We start from the raw sequence: 22,585 nt of genomic DNA, 5'->3' as shown, positions 1-22,585 counted from the left end.
CTTCTAAGAAGATGGACCTAATTTCAGCATTCGACAAAATGAAAGTTTCGGAAGCACCTGTAAAGTCAGCCCCCAAGTCAAAGGGAACTCCTGACTTCCTCAAGCAAATCATCAAACCTAAGCCGGAGAATTCAACTCAGAAACCTCTGACCGCTCTATCTAATGTTTCCATCTTTGATTTGGCCAAAAATTCTAGAAAGCACCAACGAGTACTGGATGATTTGCTCAGAAAGATCAAAGTCAAGCCCAGTACCACTCCTGAAGACATGGCACAGATTGTGAACTCTGCCATGACAAATGCGCCAATCACTTTCTCGGATGAGGACCTTCCAAAGCCTCATTCCTTTCATAATAATGCTTTGTACATTGTCGTTCGAGTCAGAGGAATGACAGTACCGCATGTGCTGGTCGATGGAGGCAGTAGCCTCAATATTTATCCCGAGATGACAGCGAAGGCATTAGGGATCAAGGATGAAGAATATATTCCAGATCCCATCACTATCTACGGGTTTGACAACCATGGTCAAACGGCAAAAGGCAAGATATTTCTGAAAGTGTTCATCAACTATTCGGTGCATTCAGTACTTTTCCATGTGGTTAATGTGCCACCCACCTACAACTTGCTACTCGGAAGGACGTGGATTCATAATGCAAATGCAGTGCCTTCCACCCTACATCAATGTGTGAAGTGGTCAAAAGGTGGAATGATTACCACAGTGCTTGGAGAAGACCCAAAAGAAAGGCTTCCGCAGCCCATGATTCCCCAACCGTCATTCAATGCGGATATTCCCAGCATCAGGGAAAGTGAAGAGATCAGTCACGGAGAAAATCAAGAAATATTTCAGGCATCATCAGAACTATCTCCGCACACTGTAGTCATGACCCAATGGAGAGGTCCTCAATTCTTCAAGGTTGGAGGCCGAATCAACTAAAACGCTATTAAGGATCACCCATTGTTTCCTCAATTCATGAAGTCGAGAAAGGGATTTGAGTTGCTCTTGAAGCATGGTTATCAACCCTTCAAAGGACTGGGTAAAAATGAAGATGGCCGCATCGATCCAGTGATCCAGAAACATCGTCCCCACAGAGCAGGACTAGGGTTCTCCGGAGAAAGCTTGTCAAAGAAGATTGTTTTTGTCAAAGGGGCACAATAAAGACCATTTGTTATTTCTTTCCATTCTTTCCAAAATAAATGTCTCATTTTATCAAATGTCATTGATCAATTCAATCAATAAAATTCCAAGTTTCTTTGTCTATCTGGATGCCATTTATTCCCTTTTTGTCTATCTCTTTATTTTATAAGTCAATGCCATTTTATGCATGGTTCTCTTCAAATGATTGCTTGTCTCGCTATAGGCTGATTTATCTGAACCAAATCTCTTATACAAATTTTCAGAATGACTTCTCGGACAATCAAGAAGCTCGTTCTCAATCCCAAGGCTTTTCAGAAGTCGGCAGCAATTCACAGAGTCAAGGCGAGCACCAAAGATGGCAAGATTGCAAAGCGATCAGATGATTGTGTAGAATATGATCAGTCTCTTCAAGAGTTACCAGAGTTCGCCATAGTTCAGAAGTAGGACGAACCATCTCCTCTAGTATAAGATCCGACTGAAGAGGTCAACATCGGTTCAGAGGAAAATCCCAAAATTCTCCAGATCAGAACCAGTTTGAGTCCAGAAGAAAAGGAAAGGCTCACTAATTTTCTCAAGCAACACCAAGAAGTGTTCGCATGGACATATGAAGATATGCCGGGCTTAGACCCAAAATTAGTCGAACACCGTCTTGTCTTGAAGCCAGATGCTAAGCCAGTTAAGCAGAGGCTGAGAAAAATGGATCCAAGAATAGAACAGCAGGTCAAAGAAGGACTTGAAGATCTGCTCAAAGCAGGATTTATCTGAGCTATTGACTACCCAGATTGGTTAGCCAATATCGTCGTTGTCCCAAAGAAAAGTGGTAAAGTGAGGATCTGCATAGACTTCAGAGACCTCAATAAGGCAACTCCGAAGGATGACTATCCACTTCCAAGCATCGATCTTCTAGTCGACAGCACGACAGGACATGCCCTGTTCTCCTTCATGGATGGATATTCCGGCTACAATCAGATTAAGTTGGTTGCCCGCGACCAATCAAAAACCTCCTTCACCACGCATTGGGGCACTTTCTGCTATACAGTTATGCCTTTTGGGCTCAAGAATGCCGGAGCAACGTATCAACGGGCAATGACCGTTATCTTTCATGATAAGATGCACAAAATCATGGATGCATATGTTGATGATATCCTCATAAAATCTAAAGAGGGAGAAGATCACCTTGAAGCCCTTGATCAAGTCTTTAAGCGACTCATCCTTTATAAGCTAAGGCTTAACCCGCAAAAGTGTGTCTTTGGAGTCGAATCAGGCAAACTGTTGGGTTTTCTGGTCAGCAAAAAGGGAATTGAAGTCGACCCAGCAAAAGCAAAGGCTATCATTGATATGCCACCCCCGAAAAATCTCAAAGAATTACGTAGCCTTCAAGGACGGATGCAATCGATCCAGCGATTTATTTCCAACTTGGCGATGAGATGTGAGCCCTTCAACCACTTACTCAGAAAAGGAGTGAAGTTCGAATGGGGACCAGAGTGTCAGCAATCGTTCGATCGAATCAAGAAGTATCTTCTCAATCCTCCTATCTTGAAGCCGCCAGAATTGGGAAAACCTCTTTTGTTATACATCTCAGTCAATCAAGTTGCATGCGGTGGATTCTTGGCGCAATATAAAGAAGGCAGCTTGATAGAGCACGCCATTTATTACGTGAGTAAGACTTTCATAGACTATGAAAAGAAATACTCTCACATAGAGAAGACCTGCCTAGCTCTGGTATGGATGTGCCAGAAGCTAAGACACTACCTGCTGGCGTCTGAAGTCAAAATCCTGTCCAAACTCAATCCTCTCAAATATATCTTGGAGCAACCTTTTCTCAGCGGACGAGTCGCAAAATGGCAAGTCTTACTGATGCAGTATGATTTAGAATACGTCTCGCAGCAGTCAATCAAAGGCCAAGCAATTGCAAATCAATTGGCGGATTTTCCTCTGGCAGAAGAAGTGAAAGCCGAAGATGATTTCCCAGATGAGCAAATGTGCGATATCCAGCAATATCTAGTCTGGAACTTGTTTTTTGATGGTTCCAAGAATATGGCCGGAATAGGCATCGGAATCCTATTAATCACTCCTGAGAAGGAGATGATTCCATTTTCACTCAAGTTAAATTTTCAATGTACCCACAATATGGCTGAGTATGAAGCCCTGATTCAAGGTCTAAAAATTCTATTAGATTTCAAGGTTAAGAGAGTACATGCCTACGACGACTCATTACTTGTTGTCAATCAAGTTCGAGCCGAATGGCAGGTCAAAGATCAGAAGCTACTCCCCTATCAGAAAATTGTTTCAGCTCTTGTCAGCAAGTTTGAAGAATTTCAGCTCTTCCATATCAAGAGAGATTTTAATTAAGTGGCGGATAGCCTAGCCAGTTTAGGCTCCATTATGGCATTTAAGAATGAGGAATCTTGTCGCTCCTTTGAAATTGGCAGACTTGATCAACCTGCCTACCTTTCGGCAGAGCAAGTAAACCAGGCTGAGCAAAAGAAGAAGCCTTGGTATTACAATATCAAAACTTTCATAGAAACTGGTGAATTTCCTCCAGAACTTTCAAAGAAAGAGCAGCGAGCAATCCAGCGTATGTCTACTCGATACTTCATTTTGGCCAATGTCCTCTATCGTCGAGGATTCAGTTCAGAATATTCCAGATGCTTGGATGAAGACGAAGTCAAAGAAGTCGTGCGAGAAGCACATGAAGGCATTTGCGGTGGCCACGTCGGCTACCAAACCCTTGTCAAGCAAATCATCAGAGCAGGTTACTACTGGAAGACTATGCAGCAAGACTCTTATCACTATGTGAAGAAGTGTGTGCAATGTCAGATACATGCACCTTCTATTCATGCTCCGGCAACATATTTGCAATCTGTTGTTTCTCCATGGCCATTCTCCATGTGGGCCTTCGATGTCGTAGGTCCCATCACTCCTTCAGCTTCAAATGGCCACAAATACTTCCTTGCCGCAACAGAATACTTCACCAAGTGGGTAGAAGCTATCACTCTCCGCACAGTAGAAGGCCGACACGTGGTCTCTTTCATTCACAAGAACATCCTTTGCCGTTTCGACATCCCGCATGACATTGTGTCAGACAATAGCAGTAATTTCAAGAATGAAAAGATGAAGACATTCTGCTTAAAGTTCAAGATCTATCATCATTTTTCCGCTCCATATTATCCCCAAGGGAATGGTCAGGCAGAGGCCACCAACAAAATTTTAATTCGTATCTTGGAGCGAACTGTGGAAACAGGTCGTGACTGGCATGAGAAGATCCACGATGCATTATGGGCCTACCGGACCACCATTCGCACTCCAACGAATGCTACTCCATCAGAATTGGTCTATGAAACAAAAGTAGTATTGCCGCTACATGTTCATAAGCCCGCTTTGAAGTTCGCATCGCTTCTAGAATTACCTCTTGATCAATACCAACAGCAGCGACTAGTGCAGCTAGACTTACTCGACGAGAAAAGGCTAAAAGCAGCAGAGCATGCTCAATCCTATCGCCAGAGAGTAGCCAGGCAATATGCGAAGTCTATCATCGAAAGAAGATTTAAAGTCAATGATTTAGTACTTCGATCCACAACCTATCTCAAGCATCGTTCAGGCGGCAAATGGTCGCCAAATTGGGAAGGTCCCTATGTTATCAAAGAAGCATTACCCCGCAACTCATATCGGCTCATCAATGCCGATGGGGTAGAATTGCCGGATCCCATTAATGCTCGACACTTGAAAAAGTTTTATACTTGAAACATTTATTCTCTTCTTGTAATCCTTCCTATTTCCTTCAAATAATGATCCAACTTTCTTTCCCAGTTACACTGGGGCATTTTTAAAATTTTGTTCTGTATGCGGGCAGGATAAACGAATTCCTCATTTCACGCACTTGTGCATTCATGTGCATCAATGCACATTCATTTGCATCCAAATGCATTAACATCAATTCGGTCAGTATTGGGATTTCAACAAACAGTCCCATCACAATTCCTAATGATTCAAAAGCAAAAGATAATCACCAATACTGAACCAAAACCCAGCGCTCGAACTGGTATTATTTCAAAATCCAGTGTTCAAACTGGTACATTTTCAAAATCCCAACTTTTCGAAAAACCGATTTCCGACTCGGGTTTTTATTCAAATCATTTTCTTCTGTTGATCCGGGTTCCGACTCGAGATCTCTTTATTCATTCGAGCTCAGATTCGAGCTCTTCATTTTCCTTTGTTGATCCGGGTTCCGACTCGAGATCTCTTTATCCATTCGAGCTCAGATTCGAGCTCAGATTCGAGCTCTTTATCTCCCTTTGTTGATCCGGGTTCTGACTCGAGATCTCTTTATTCATTCAAGCTCAGATTTGAGCTCTTCATTTTCTTCTGTTGATCCGGGTTCCGACTCGTGATCTCTCTACATCATTCGAGCTCTAACTCGAGCTTTTCATTTTTTCATTTGTTGATCCGGGTTCCGACTCGAGATCTCTTTATTCATTCGAGCTCTAACTCGAGCTCTTCATTTTTTTATTTGTTGATCCGGGTTCCGACTCGAGATCTCTTTATTCATTCGAGCTCCTATTCGAGCTCTTCATTTTCCTTTGTTGATCCGGGTTCCGACTCGTGATCTCTCTACATCTTATTTGAGCTCTAACTCGAGCTCTTCATTTTTCTCTATTGATCCGAGTTTCGACTCGTGATCTCATTACCTTACTCGAGCCCTGACTCGAGCTCTTCATTTTCTTCTATTGATCCGGGTTCCGACTCATGATCTCATTACCTTACTCGAGCCTTGACTCGAGCTCTTCATTTTCTTCTGTTGATCCGGGTTCCGACTCGTGATCTCTGTATTTTATTCGAGCTCTGACTCAAACTCATCATTCTCCTTTGTTAATTCAAGTCATTTCAATCATCAGGGTATGTCAATTGCTCAAGTTTGATATTTTGTCCTCCAAATTTCAATTTAAATCTTCGAATCAGGCAATTCTCCAATTCCGACCTCCGGGTCACCCAATTTCCAATTCTCAATTTCAGTTACCAATTTCCAATTTTCGACCTTCGAGTCAATCAATTTCCAATTTTCGACCCTCGGGTCAATCAATTGCCAAATTTTCGACCTTCGGGTCAACCAATTTCCATTTTTCGACCTTCGGGTCAATCAATTTCCAATTTTCGACCTTCGGGTCAATCAATTTCCAATTTCCGACCTTCGGGTCACTCAATTTCCAAATTTCGACCTTCGGGTCACTCAATCTCCAAATTTTGACCTTTTGGGTCAACCAATTCTCAATTTTGACTGTCAGGTCATCCAATTTCCAGCAACCAATTTTCCAATTTCCAATTTCGACCTTTGGGTCAATCAATCTCAATATCCAATTTCAATCATTTTCTCTTGCGAGAGACCCTTTTTAGGGAGAGTTCGAGGGAGCTCGTTCTTTTCGCATGCTATCCAATTCGTTCACTTAGCCCCTTTTCAGGGAGAGTTTGAAGGGACTCGCGTCTTTGTGAACCGTTTGCAAAACAATTTCCAATTTCACACGAGGAACCCTTTTCAAAGGGAGAGGCTCGACGGAGACTCGCTTTTCTTGTGACCCCCCAATTTCATACTAGGCCATTTTCGTCCTGAAGGACCCTCTTGGCAAGGAGAGTGTGATGGACTCGTTCCTTTCATGACCCAATTTTCAGACCTCACTATTATCGGCCCCATTTCCATAAGAGAAGCCTAATATTAGGGAGCTTTGACGAAAGCTCAATTTCTCTTCAAAAGTTCGTTTTGCAAACACCTCCTCTTCAGGGAAGAGAGGAGTATTTTCCATTTCCCATTCAGGTAAGGGCTAAGCCTGAGTCTCTCTTTTTGGGGAAAAAGAGAGGAGAATTTTCGTCACGGATGTATTGAGCCGGACCTCAAACGCTCTCTTTCACCAAGGATTTCAAGAATATTTTGTCAATTTGTCAATCAGTTACCTGTTGATTTCAAAACTCTATTTCTATCTCAGTTACATTCAGCATTACTTCCAAAAGAGCGAAGCTTTTGCGAAAAAAAAAGATTCAAAATTCAAATTCTTTCCATTGGCCAACCAAAAGGACGAAGGATAAATCCTCGACATGGCCAGAAAAAAAAATTCAATGATAGTGAAAAGCCATGGATGATTGATATTGATCGCAGTCAATGGCACATCTTTAAAGGCTATTCTTGTAAAGACGAGGCAGTGAAAATATCCTGAGCGCTAGAAAAAGAGAGCATTCATCAAAACCCTGTCTCCTCAAAATCACCTAAGTTGCAATTAAATATCCGCAAAAGGGATCTCTCACCTGTCCTCAAGATGAAGGCGAATTAGGCGAGTAGACCCCCTGGGCCAAAGAAGATTCGAAACATCTCCAAGATGACGAAGTTTGTGACGGATCCTTCCAGAAAAAGTCCAAAGCACTGTCGAGATGAAGGCAGATGTGATGAACCTCCCGACAATCCCTAAAAGATATTTAATTTCAGCTATCATCCAAAGATCTCCAAACCCATCGCCCAAGAAGGATCGAAACATCTCCAAGATGAAGGAGTTTGTAACGTACCCTTCCAAAAGAGAGAAAGAGAGGAAAAAGAAAGAGAAAAAAAATCAGAACATCTCCAAAATGAAGGAGAATATAGCCAAAACACCAGAGAGCCGAAAGAGTGTACAAAGATTATCAGGAGAGAAGCTCTTAGGATATCAAACTGCCAAATCTATTAAGAATCTTCTTTAAATTTGTGAAATTCTATTATCAATCTTCTTTCATCAATGGCTTTCATAATATCAAATTCTCTTTCCTGCTCATATCAAGGAAATTGATAGCTTCCTTGAAGAAGGTCAATTGCAAGTAATTTGGGTTTCCAATCTCGATTCTACAAAGTGAACCTTGTTTAGAGGTAATGCTTTGGGTAGAAAAAAAAGAATATCTTTGCAACCATGTGCAACATTTTCAAAAATTTTGAATCAACAGCAAAATTTCCAAAATTTCCAACATTTTGACAATATTTTCTAGCTATCCTGACGTGAAGTGAGAGCTTGATATTCGTGTCCGATGCATCCTGACACCAATTTTAAATCCCTCTTAAGGACTTGATTCCTTCCCTTCTTTGAGAGCATGAGCTCTCAGATTTGCACACTTTCCTGTGTCCCCACTGTCCCACCATAGACAGTCCCATTTCGGTTTGAGGTCGAACCACCAATCATTTTCCCGCAAAAGGCAATTTCAAAAGCTATTTAGTCTCAGCAATGAGGCGCTCAAATTCAATCCATTTTCAAGCTTTAGGGACCCCATTTTCCTTCCTTTTGCAAAACCCCTGTTGGATTTATCGTGCAAAATTCGAAGGTTCCATCATGGTCTCTTCCTTCGAGGATTCCATTCATTTTTTGCCCGATCAGGATAAGGGTACAAACCTGAGCCTCAATCAAAGAGGTATTCCATCTTCCGCCCGATCAGGATAAGGGTACAAACCTGAGCCTCAATCAAAGAGGTATTCCATCTTCTGCCCGATCAGGATAAGAGTATAAACCTGAGCCTCACTCAAAGAGGTATTCCATTTTCTGCCCGAACAGGTTAAGGGTACAAACCTCAGTCTCATTTCTATGAGATATTTCATTCCCCAATCAGGTCAAGGGTTAAAACCTGAGCTTCGTTCCATGCGAGGTATTTCTGTTCCATCCAGATTAAGGGCAAAAACCTGAACTTCACTCTCATAGAGTGAGTCTTTTCTCTTCATTCTTCATTTCATATCTACCATCTTCATCAGGGCTAATCTCCTCATACCCAGTCAAATCCTTCTAACTGGGGCATTTTTTTTTATATATAGCCCAAATTTGGTGTGTTTTTTTTTGCCACTAAGCTCGGCCATGAGCCGACTTAGTAGCAAAGAGGGGCATTTGTAAACACCCCAAATTTTCATTCACCTCCCCGACATTTCCACCAAGCATCATCATTCAGCCTTTGAAATCGCCGGAGGGCAAAATAGTCATTTTCTGAGCCCAGACCTTACAGAAGTCTAAATTGCATCCGAAACTCTCAAAATTTCTCTATTTTTAGCTCAGATGTTCAAAATTTTATTCCTGACAGGAGACAGGCATCTCCAAGTCTTGGTTCAAGATTCTATTGCATAAGACATGACATTGCATATCATTGCATGAGCATTTCATATCACTGCACTGCACAGCATGTCATTTCGAGGTCCAAAACTCTCGATTTCAAAATTTTCAATCCCGATTAGAATTTCAACTCTTTTCGAAATTGATTTCAAAACCCTGGGTCTTCAAAATTATCAATTCTTCCCATTTTACCCCCAGGACTCTGAATTTCAAAATATTTCCTCAGGAAAACAATCTGGATAATTTTAAATAAATTTCAACTCAGATTTTGCCTTTTGTCAGCTATTTCAACTATCTTTCTTTTACAAAATCGCCCTACAGGGGCCAACTCTTTTCAAAAATTTCTGTTTTACAAATTAGTCCAGATTTTATGAAAATTCCAAAAAAGAGGTTGTTGTCTTGTCCTTATTTCAATAAAGAAGCAATGTGGGAGCCACATTGAAGTGGTGTCACACGGGCTTTTCTTTTGAAAAATTTGAATTTTGAAAAACCCAGAAATATAGAAGCCTTGTCCCCTGGATTGGCGCCACTTGTCTTTTCTCTCTCCTCCCATTTACCTGCCAAGTGTCAGCGTGGGGTTCACCTTAAGAAGCCGCCACGTGTCATCCCATTTATCTGCCATGTGTCAGCATCCACCATCTTCACCCTGCGCCATGTGTCATTCCAAAGATCATCCATGAGATGCCACGTTTCATGTGTTGTCCTGTCCAGAAAAAGGTAGGCTTGTCTCCTCTGAGGTGGCACCATTCGAAGTGTGTCTCCTGCAGAGGACACATGTCAATCTCTCATTTCCTCAGAAAAAGCAAATGCCATGTGTCATCCCCTACTCTTTTCAGAAAAAGCAGGTGACATGTGTCACTCTCTGCTCTTCTCAGAAAAAGTAGATGCCATGTGTCAATTCCTGCTCTCTTCAAAAAAACTGGAATTCAAATATTCAAATCCCTCCAGAGGTGGCGCAAATCCTGAACTTCACATTTTCCATTTTGTCTGAGATCGCGCCACATGGCTTGGACCTCCTTCTCTTCCCTCTGCCACGTGTCAATCTCTGCTTCTTTCAGAAAAAGCAGGATGACACATGTCTTCCCCCTACCATTTCTCAGAAAAGTAGATGACACATGTCATGTCTAGCTTCCTTCAGAAAAAGTAAAGGACACATGTCACTCCTGGCTTTCTTCAGAAAAAGCCACCATTCAAAAATTTTCAGACAAGAGCTAGGTGGCGCAAATCCTGGATTCTGCTTTTTCTACTTTGAATAGAAGGGCGCCACATGTTCCTTGCTTTTCCCTCCTGCCACATGGCATTGTAGGAGCCACTCTGAAGAACTGCCACGTGTCCACTCTCCATTCCTCCAGGGCCAACCTCCATTTGAAATTCAGATTCTCCTCTGAGGTGGCGCCATTTGAGAGAACTCCTCCAGACAGCTGACACTTGTCTGCCACATGTCCAGACCTCCCTGCATCAGAAAAAGTAGAAAAACCCCCCTTTGAGGTGGCGCATTCTGCTTCCTCCATTCCTGTTCTCCTGCCACATGGCAATGTGGAGCAACTTGGAGGGGGCACCACATGTCATCCTCTCCTTTCCTACAGAAAATTCCTCTGAGGTGGCACAATGCTTCCTCCACTCCTGTCCTTCGGACACATGTCAAGAGCCTCCAAAGGTGGTGCCACATGGCATGCTCTTATTGTCTCCAGCTTTACACCTCAAAACACCTTTTGAGGTGGCGCCAATCCAGAGCCCCACTTGGCTTCATTCCTTTTATTTTTTTAAAAATAGCCCCATGAGGTGGCGCCACCTGAGGGCTCCCTACAAAAGCCAAATTTTGAATTTCAAACCCCAGGTAGCACCCTCTGAGGTGGCGCCATCTGGGAGCTTCCTGCAGAGAAAATCAAGCAGACCCAAATTTTGAAAAATTTCAAATCCTGCTGAGGTGTGTCACCCACAAATTTCCTATTTTATTTTCTCAAAAAATCAAAATAGCACCCCCTGAGATATCGCCACATGGAGGGCTCAGATTGAGCCTTTTTGAAATTCAATTTTTTTTAGAAAAAGTCTATAAAAATAAGGCTCCACGCCCAGCTTGGGGGTCTCTCCCTTTGGATTTGGAAATTCAACCTAGCTTTCTTCAGAACCCGATTTTGCACTTTGGAATTCATGCCCCCCTTGGGCTCAGTGGAGAAGGTACAGTGAAGTTCGTGCAGTGGCCAACTCGATTCAAGCATAGGTCGATTTTGGTGAATCATCCGAAGCCCGGATCGAAGGACGAACGAAGCCCTTGGTAGCAGTCCCTTTCAAGAGTTTCAAAGCTGCGTAACGAAGCAAGGTGCACCTCTTTTCCTCTTGATTTTATATCACGATTTGATTCGGAAGTTGTTTGAAGAAAGAGCTCATCCGAGGGATGGATTGAGCTATTCTCATAAAACGACATATATAAAAATACATGATTATGATTCCTTGATCATTTTTAGCATTCATGCATTTATCTAGATTTAATTTGCATTTTATTTCGTTAATTTAGCATGTTTCATGAATTAATTAGGATTAATTTAGCATTTATTTCAATTGTGCTCAGTTTCAGTAGTTCTCTGTTTTTGTCAGTCAGTCCACACGTCATTTCATGTTTGTAATTTTTGTTAAAAAATCCAAAAAAATCATGAAATGCTCCCTTAGGTGTCCCTAGAAATTTTCCAAAAATTCGGAAGCATTTGAATTTGTTTACTGTGGTAAACGTTAAAAAAGGTAAGTCGGGTTTTACCACCCGGGATGCATTTTAAATTTTTACTTCCGACTTGTAAAATCGAGATCTCCCTCATGGGAGATCTTATTTTTGATCCGAAAGATGTTATAAACTCGGAAGGATTTCTAGTTTTTAACCTGTTTGTATCAGATTTTTATGATTTTTTTTATGTCTGACAAAAATCCGAGAGAGCGGGACACGTGTCAGAGCCTGATTTGGGCCTCTGAGACTTTGGATCGACTTAGGTCGATGGGTTCTCTTTGGGTATTGATCCAAATCCAAATCTATAAAAAATAAAAGTTATGTCTGGGATGTCCTCTGTTTTGAATATGAAAGATTGTGATTTTTATAATAGTGGTGATACCTGTTTCAGATTTTTCTTGTGAGTCACCTGTTTGGTCACATTTGTCTGTTCTGTTATTTTAGGCGTGAAAAATAATATTTTTATCTGTGCTGCTGTTATTCAAATGCCAAAGTCATGAACATGAAAGTTGTCCCTGTAGGTGTCGTGAGTATCTCTGTTAAATACCATAAATTTCCATGGCTGTTTTCTATTTATTTAGCATTTTATGTTAGATTAGGTCAATTTTTACCTCCGTCAGAACAAAATCCCTGTTACCGAACTCACCATGGCTCAAATCCCGATGCTGTAAAAAAACAAAAATGTTTCATTTCGGGTCCTTTAGCAATCTGCAAAATATCAGAAGTTTTTATGGTGTAAATCTTGCATTACCATATTAAGCATTGCATTTGGTTCGGGTCCATAGGCGAAATCCACCATTTTTAGGACTTTCTTTAAAGTTTAGCATTTAAATCATATCATTTCGTAACTTTTAGCATTCTAGGCTGTTTATCAGAGTATGTAGATGCTTCATACCGAATTTGGTGCAATTTGGGATTCATTTAAGGCTTGATTTAGCCGTAATATCAAAACAGGGCCCCGTGGGACCCAGAATCCAAGCGAAAAACAAGCAAAATTCATTATTTTGGATAAATTGTAAAATGTCAAATTCTGATTTTACAGTCCTAATGTGTTTAGCAGCATGTCATCATATCTCATTATGCATTTCATCAACATTTGATTCAATTTGAATTTAAAAATCTCAATTTTACCAAGTTTTCCTTCAAAAAACCCTGATTTTAAAGGTGTAACTTTATAATTAGGGGTATTTTGGTCATTTTGACCACCATTTCAAATTTCAAACTATTTCTACTAAATTTCCTGCATTTACATCATTTCAAATATCAAGGAAGCATGAGAATAGGGTTTATATACAATTAAATCCAATAATTTCATAATATTATTGGAAAATCTTGGAAAAACCCACATATTTGAGCTAACCCCATTTCAAGTTTGGCAGGGACATTCAAAAGAAGGAGCTGAAGTCTGCAATTTCTTTTATTTCATTTATTTAGTGATGTAATAATGCAAATTTTGGAATAAGAAATTTAATTTTCTGCTTAGACTAGGATGCATATCATATAGTTTAAATTCATGCAATATCCTGTTTCTATGATTCATGCATTTTATTTCAAAAGCACTATGGATGTCCACGAATGACACATGCACCAACTCTTAGGGAGTTGATGAACTCGGTGGAATCCATATTTACGGCCCTAGTCGGAATATGGACGAGACCCAGATCCATCATCTTTCTACTAGTCACATTGAGCCTACACTCTTAGGCTATCTTAAAATGCACATCATATTTCTAATATTTTCAAAGTATTGTGCATTAAATCAATTAAACTCTGAACATATTCATGGCCACAGTCAGGATATGTGAAAGATTTATTTTGACTTAATGCACATTTTTCCAACAAATTTCTTAGAAAATCTTTCAAAGTGCATTCATTCACTCATATCATTTGCATCATGAAATCATTGGTTTTCTCGTGATTTTCTTAAGAAAACTTCATTCTCAAAGAAATCGATTTCTCAAGAAACTCTGAGTAGTTTCCAAAATCAGTTTTCTCAAGTCAAGTTTTCACAGTTTTCCATGAAAACCAGTCTCTCAAGAAACTTCTAAGTTGGATTTCCAAGATCAAAGTTTCCCTCGATTTTCCTTGGAAAATATTATTTTCTTAAGATCTTCAAAAAGAGTTTTCCAATCTTCCTCAAGAATCAAAAAATTGATTTCCAAGTATTTCAAAGGTAAGATTCCCAGGATTTCAATTTCCCAAGTTCAGTTTTTCTTCTCCAATGAGCTTTTCCTATAAATTTTCCATCATTTCCCTAAGAAAATTCTCAAAGTCCGAGTTTTCCTGAGAAGTGTTTCCCTTTTCAAATGTTCACCTTTTTTTCAGGAATCACTTCTAATTTTCTCAGGACTTTCAATCATTCATGATTTTTTCAAGTCTTCATAAACTTTCTCAGGATTTCAAATCTTTTCATCAGAGTTGCCTGAGAAATCAATTTCCATCTTTTTCCTGAGAAATGTTTTTCAACTCTAAATGTTTTTCAAGCATACATCATGTTTTTCCTACTTCCATTTTCCAAAATCTCATAGCACATGCCTGAATTCTCTGTGCATTTAGGATAGAACATAATTTTGATGATTTAACTAAGTCAAGCACAATTTTGGTCCTTGGTTCGATTACCCCTGTTAAAGGTGGCAGGAACGGTCGAACCTCGTACCGACAGGTCGAGCCCCATCCCATGGATTTTCCCGCAATTTTCAAAACGGAGGCGAGTATTTCAAAACAATTTCCAAAATCCGGTCAAGTTTGAATCGCTAAACCGTATCCCTCTTTTTCTTCCGCAAGGAAAGGAAGATGAGAAAAATGTCGCGACGACAACAGGTACGCAGGCGAAGCAATTGTCCGGGCATCAACTCGACGTTTTGAGGGTTGATTATTCTATGTATTTTAGATACCCCACAGGCCTGTTGACCCTATCCATAGTAGGGCAGTGTGTTTCAACCGGGAGAATCCTACAAGGCTCATATTCAGATGCATCCTCTGCTTGCAGTAGTTGGGTTCAATCCTTAGATCTTAAGGATAACCACGACCCCAAAACCCATGAGTGACTAAGGCCATCATAGACTTTATCAGGTCCAAAGTAAAATACATGTCACTTAAGGCTGTACCATCATTGTCATTCCACAATGAGCATAATTCTTGAAGGGGTCTGTCAGTCTTACGATTACTTGGTCAGATATTGCATGCCATTTAGGCAGCCCCTGCCTCAGCACTACGGGAGTATGTACCCGACCCCATTCAATATGCCTCAACACATTCATCAACTGAGGGGGATACTCCTAATACGATTTTCAACCGCGGGGTGTATGCGACCTTAAGTCTTATTCATATGCATGCTAAACACCGCTCTCGGCATTGCGGCTATCACGAGCATCACATCTCTTTCGGGTGAAAACAACACACTTTGGCTCTTCGGCCCTTACGAGTCTGGCTGTGTAACTGTTCTCAATGAGCATGCATATGACTCAATCTAGAATAGATCAGCTGCTCGACGTATTTTTACACAACGAGTCCAAACCTAGTCAAGGCGCAACCTCTACTCTGGCTCAGCGGCCCTTACGAGCAAGGTGCCCTTACAGGTATTTGGGAGATGGGCTATTCTGGCATCGTTCTAACAACGAACATCATTATGTCGTTTAACCGGTTCCGGCAGCTCTTCTGCCAACCATTTTGTCAGCACCTGCCCTTCTCTATCGGTAGTGGTGCGACGATCCTTTCTACGTTGTAGAAAGCATTCCATGAACTGGGTAGCGCTTCACTATATGACAGAGTATCCTGCTACGTTCTTTCTAAGCTACTTTTAGCTTCTTTAGAAATTTCTGCAGCACTTTCTCTCTTTGACAGAGAAAGCTTGCGTTTCTTTTATCCATTTCAGCGGCATCTCCCTTCTTTGGCGAGAAATCGCTATGCTTAACTCGGAAAATGGATGTGCACCGTTGTGCATACCTTACACCCATCAAGGTTGTTTGAAACCTTGGGCCATAGCCAGGCCATACGTAAATGACTTAGTATTTACGAAAAGAGCATTTTGCCGAAAAGCGAAGCCTTTCCAATAGGGGCTTCATTCGTCAAGCAGAATCTTGAATGAGGAGCGGCAAGGGAATCATATTGGCGATTTGGAGTTGATCTCCATTTGAACGCTCATTTATGCACCATATATTTAGTATAAGCAGAAGTTTGTGCTTTATACAGTGGCGACATAAAGGAAATGCATATACTATTGTTCAGGGTGTGTAACTGAATGAAATATTCTACATATATATTTGCAAAAACCAGGAGCCTTGGCGTCATTCAACGCGATGACGTAAGTAAATGCATAATCGGAAGTGCATTACTCGGAAATTGCAGAAAGCAGAGAGCCTTGGCATCATACGACGCGACAACGAATGGTAAAGTACACGACCTTGGCGATATAAGACGCGACGGCCCATTTCCAGATGATATACACCAATATCTGTATCCAACGATAGTTACAAGGCGAGCGAGTGAACACCGAAGTGTTCTAAAGGGCTCAACCAAGAACTATGGTAAGATATCATTTTTAAGAACACATATACTGCATATTCAACATATATATCCGACGATAGTTACGAGGCGAGTGGTTGAACACCAGAGTGTCCCAAAGGGCTCAACCAAGAACTAGGATCAAATATTACTTCAAAAAGTAAATGCTATATACAAACAAGCAATTACTTGAGAGAGATGGATCAACGAAGTGAACTTACTTGTTGATTTGCGAAGAACGACTCTGAACTGCGTCTTCGGCTTCGAACCTTCCTTTGAGAGGTCAGACTAGGTCAGATGAGGTCGACCTAGTTGAGAAAGAGGTAAAGCAGGTCAAGCTGATCAACCCAAGGGGTTTGAACCAAACTGGGTTTGGTCCAAGTCAACTGGGTTCAGCAGGATCGAACTTAGCCTAAGTAGGCTGGGTCTGGTTCAGAAAACCAAACCAGAATTTGGAACAAAAAGAGGCCTTGACTTTGACTTTAAACCAAACCAAGTTCAAGTCAACTGAGTTTGGACTAGGTCAAGTGAGTTCAGACCAGGTCAAGCAGGCTAGGTCCAGATCAAGCAGGCTCAAGCCAGGTCAAGCAGGCTTAGACCAAGTGGGCTAGGTAGAGGAGGTTTAGGAGTGAGAAAGAGGAGGCAAAGGGGTGGGGGGGGTGGGGGGTGGGGTGATTTTTCTAAAGGGGGCTCTCCTCCTTTTATAGGCAAGCTTGCTTAGCCCCTAAGCAAGCCCTTTTACTTTAATACCCCTACCTTTTTCAGAAATCCATTTTGATCTTATCCATCTGACTGTTTGATCTTATCCAGATGGAATATTCCCTGAAAGGTTCTAAAAATATACTGGGAATATTTCAGAACATTCTAGAATATTTTCTGAGGAATATTTTTGTGGGTCTCACAAATATTTTTGTGGGTCCCGCAAAAAGTCGAGTTTTCGGCGATTTTTTTTCAAAAAAATTGAGTACGCCATTCCCTTTGTATTGACCTAACTAAGAAAGTTGGCTCGAGGAAATTTCTTGATTTTGTTTAGGTAGAAAGTTATGACTTCCAGAGTGTTTGAGCATATACTCGCAAAGTGACGAATATCCTAAGTGTAACTAGCTCACAAGAATTGATTTGTTTCGCATTTTGAGAAAAAATGTTATTTTTACCGGTAAATGCCTCATGAATTTTATTGAAAATTTGTCTAAAAAATTACGGGTCTTACATCATTACCCCCTTAAAAGAATTTCGTCTGCAAAATTCAGTTAAGAGTACAATGCAAAGAGTTCAGGATACTTATCCCTCATATCAGATTCGGGTTCCCAAGTGGAATCATCAATTCCATGATATTGCCATCTCACTTTAACAAGCGGAATGACCTTCGTTCTTAGCACTTGCTCCCATCGGTCCATAATCTCCACTGGCCTTTCTTCCACCGTCATGTCTTCTCGAATGTCAATATCTTCATGTTGGATGATGTGAGAAGGATCATGAACGTATTTCCTAAGCATTGACACATGGAATACGTTGTGTATCTATGCATACTGCGATGGCAATGCTACAAGGTAGGCGGTCTCTCCGATCCGGCTCAAAACCTCGAAGGGACCAACAAATCTGGGGCTGAGCTTCCCCTTTTTTCCAAAACAGAATACATTCTTGGTTGGGGAAACCTTAATAAAAACTTTATCTCCAACCGCAAAGGTGAGCTCCCTACGTCGTTGATCTGTGTAGCTCTTTTGTCAGCTCTGAGCAGTCAGTAGATTCTTTCTGATCATGTGGATCTGCTCAGTATAGTGCTGCAACACAATGGGTGAGTGCAAGGTTCGCTCACTCACTTCACCCCAATGAATTGGTGATCGACAGAGTCATCCGTATAAGGCTTCATACGGTGCCATCCCAATACTACCGTGGTGGCTATTATTATAATCAAATTCAGACAACGTTAGGTGGGAATCCCAATCACCTTTCCATTCCAGCATAGAGGCTCTTAGCATATCTTCAAGAGTCTGTATGGTCCGTTCTGATTGCCTATCTGTTTGAGGATGGAATGCTGTGCTGAACTTGTGTTTCGTCCCCAGGGCTCTCTGCAGCTGCTCCCAGAAGTGGGAGGTGAACTTCGGGTCATGATCATATATGATCGATATCGGTACTCCATGGAGTCTGACGATTTCTCGAACATAGATTTTTGTCAATCTTTTGGTTGAGTATCGAGTGTTGATTGACAGAAAGTGAGCAGACTTGGTGAGTCTGTCCATAATCACCCATATTGAGTCATGTTGTCTCTTGGATCGAGGTAGTCCTACGATGAAATCCATCGTAATGCCCTCCCATTTCCATTCTAGAATTTCGATCCGTTGCATTTTTCTGCCAGGTCATTGATGTTCGATCTTGACTTGCTGGCATATCAAACATTTTGAGACAAACGTAGCCACATCTCTTTTCATACCTCTCCACCAGTACTTTCTCTGTAAGTCTCGGAACATCTTTATACCTCTAGGGTGGATAGTGTACTTGCTACTATGAGCTTCCCGGAGTACTTTCTATTTTATCTCAGGGTTATTTGGAACCCATACCCTTTCTTTCATCCATATCCCTCCATCTTCTTTCAAATGGAAGAAGGTGTCGTCCCTTTCAGCACGAGCTTTTAATTCCGAGTACTGAGGGTCCTTGAATTGTTCGGTTATAATTTGATCAAGGATCTCAATATGAATTTTCAAGCATGACAATTGGATCTTGCCTGAATCAGCCAAAAATGGCTTCCAGTTGACGAAATCCTCCATCAACTTTCATTGTCCTACGAGGCTGCCCAGAGTGCCAATAGTCTTGCGACTGAGGGCATCTGCTACTACATTCGTCTTTCCAGGGTGATAGAAAAGCGTGAATTCGTAGTCTTTGAGGAATTTCAGCCATCACCGTTGCCGCATATTGAGCTTCTTTTGAGAGAAGATGTATTTTAAGCTTTTATGGTCCGACATGACCTCAAATTTCTCTCCATACAGGTAGTGTCGCCAGATTTTAAGCGCGAACACTACCACGGCAAGCTCTATGTCATGGGTTGGATAGTTTTTCTCATGTACTCTCAACTGTCGTGACAGGTAGGTGATCACTTTATCGTGTTGCATCAACACGCAACCCAGACCCATTCCTGAGGCATCAGTATAAGCCACGAAGCCTCCTTGACCAGAAGGTAAGGTAAGGACAGAAGCAGTTATAAGCTTCTGTTTGAGAATATCGAAGGACTCCTTACACTAATCGTTTCATTCAAACTTTACTCTCTTTTTCAATAGTTTCGTCATAGGTACGGCGATTCGGGAGAAGTCTTGTATGAACTTTCGATAGTATCCGGCAAGTCCAAGGAAGCTACGGACCTCAGTGATATTTTTTGGCTGCTTCTAGTCCATCACAACTTCCACCTTCGCAGGATCTACTGCGATCCCATCCTTAGAGATTACATGGCCAAGGAACATCACTTTGTCTAGCCATAATTCACAATTTGAAAACTTGGCATATAGTTGATTATCCTGAAAAGTCTTCAAGACGATCCTCAAGTGATCACTGTGTTGTTCCTTATTCTCTGAATATATGAGAATGTCATCAATAAAGACGATGACAAAGCTGTCCAAATATGGTCTGAATATTCGGTTCATTAGATTCATAAAGGCAACAGGCGCATTCGTGAGTCTGAAGAGCATTACTACGAACTCATAATGGCCATATCTCATTCTGAAGGCAGTCTTAGGTATATCCGCTTCTTTAACTCTTAGCTGATGATACCTAGACCTGAGGTCGATCTTGGAGAACACTCTCGTTGTTCTAAGTTGATCGAATAAGTCCTCAATTCGAGACAACAGGTACTTGTTCTTAACAGTTGCCTGATTAAGCATCCGATAATCGATGCATAACCGAAGAGATCCATCATTCTTCTTTACAAATAGCACCGGGGCTCCCCATGGTGATACACTCGGACGTATGAACCCTTGTTTCATCAGTTCTTCCAACTAACATTTTAGCTCATTGAGTTCAGCTGGCGCCATTCGATACAGGGCTTTAGATATCGGCGTTGTTTTAAGTAAGGATTGAATTCCAAATTCAACCTTACGAAGTGGCGGAAGTCCTGACAATTCCTCAAGAAACACATCGGGAAACTCCCACACCATTTCCAAACTCTCAAGGGACTGTTCGTTGGATTTTTCCACCGAGAGACTCAATAGGAAGGCCACACAACCCCTCCTAAGGTATTTTTGTACCTTAAGTGCTGATATAAGTCTTTTTTGTGAGACAAGTTTGGATAATCGGTATTCCATCTTAGGCAATCCCGGTCGAGATAGAATCACCCTGCCCTCACGACACAAAATCTTGACATTATTCTGGGCCAACCAATTCATTGTCAGAATGACATCGTACTGTACAATATCGATCAAGATGACATCAGTAGGCAAGTGTTGCCCTGCTATTTCAATATCCAAGTTTTTCACACACCGGATACATTTGGTGCGTGAACCCAATGGGTTGTATTCCTCGATCATTTTATCAACCGGTTGCATCGAAGCGTGGAGTTGTTCGGTGAAATCATCGGAGATAAAGGTATGAGTAGCACCACAATCAAACAAAACATAAGTTGCATGTCCATTAACAGGTACGGTGCCTTCAATCAGGTCACCATTTTTGACTTGTTTAGTCGTTACAACATATACACGACCTGCGGTAAACCTTTGTTCTACTCTAGGTGGTAGTCGTTGAAACTGAGGGTGTTGTGGTACTGGTCGAGAGGGTCCAACAGATCCGACACTACTCCTCTGTTCATCTGTAGCCTTCTTGGTGCAATCCCTTATAAAGTGGCCCATTTTGCCACAATAAAGACAACCACCAATGTCATGAGGACATGACTTCCCAGGGTGGTTCACACGACACTTCAGGCAGCTGAAGTTGGACTGCTGACCATTCGGAGTCGTGTTCTGTCTTGGCCTCACGACTTGTTGGGTATTGTTCCCACCTTGAAACTTCTTCTTTTGAAAGGGTTGTCGTAAACCCTGGCCACTTGGGAACGTCCTCTTACTGTTCCCACCATTAACTATGGGCTTCTTTGCTATGATCACTTTAGATCGTGCCCAATCCTCTTGGATTTGTGAAGCTGCTGCCACTGCAGCATGAAAAGTTGAGGGCATGCTTGTTATCACACGTGATTGTAGCCCTTCTCGCAGACCATTTACATACTTGTCGGCCCTTTCCTGGTCTGTTTCAAATAATCGAGAGAAGTAGCGCTCTAGATTCTGAAATTTGGTGGTATAGTCAATCAGACTCATGCCACCCTGCTCTAACTCCAGAAACTTCATTTTTTTCTTGTTTCTGGAATGCAACGGGAAGTAGTTGTTTATGAAAGTCCTCCCAAGGAACGACTTCGAGTTGTGAGAACTGGATCAACTTTGTGGTATCCCACCACTTTCGTGCATTGTCTTTCAGTCGGTATATGCCAAAGTTTGTCGTTTTCTCTTTTGGTACTCTCAATACTAGAAATACACGTTCTCTCTCTTCGATCCAACTCTTTACGAGTTCTAGATCGACTCTGCCAACGAAAACTGGTGGGTCAAGTTTGAAGAACTTCTCATAGGTTATTCCTCCCAAGTTCTCGTTGCGAGGTATTACTGGTTCTGGCCTCATCTCACGAATGGTTATAACTAGGTTGTTGAGCATCGCCAGCAGGAATCCTTGCGTATGGGACTCCTCGCTTGGCATGGTTCTCCTCATCGTAGGAGCCATTTATCTATTCACACACAAGCACTTGTTTTAGTTTCTCGATGTATATAGTGAAGTAAAAATTTCTTTACTTATATACATTCCATCACACAAGCATTGCCGTTATGTACAATCATCATGCCACATTGGCAGACATTGGCGGTGAGAAACTATGTACATGAGTCTATTGACTCCAAAACACAACCAGTTTCTTAAGAGCTGGACTTCTTTTTCGACAAAAATAACCCAAAATAGCATCAACTGCCACATTGCCTTGGCTTAGGCACAACTAGAGTTGGCTTGGGCGACACTTTCGTAGTTTCAAGCGAATCTTGTGGATAGATTAGCGATGCCGGTCCACTTTCCCACTTTGTATTGTTATGACTCGGGGAGTTCGAGATCATAACGGGATTATATGA

The sequence above is a fragment of the Nuphar pumila genome, chromosome 8 (assembly GCF_984573655.1).
Source record: "Nuphar pumila chromosome 8, dmNupPumi1.hap1.1, whole genome shotgun sequence".
Lineage (NCBI taxonomy): Eukaryota > Viridiplantae > Streptophyta > Magnoliopsida > Nymphaeales > Nymphaeaceae > Nuphar > Nuphar pumila.
Note: the sequence above shows the minus strand (reverse complement) of the source record.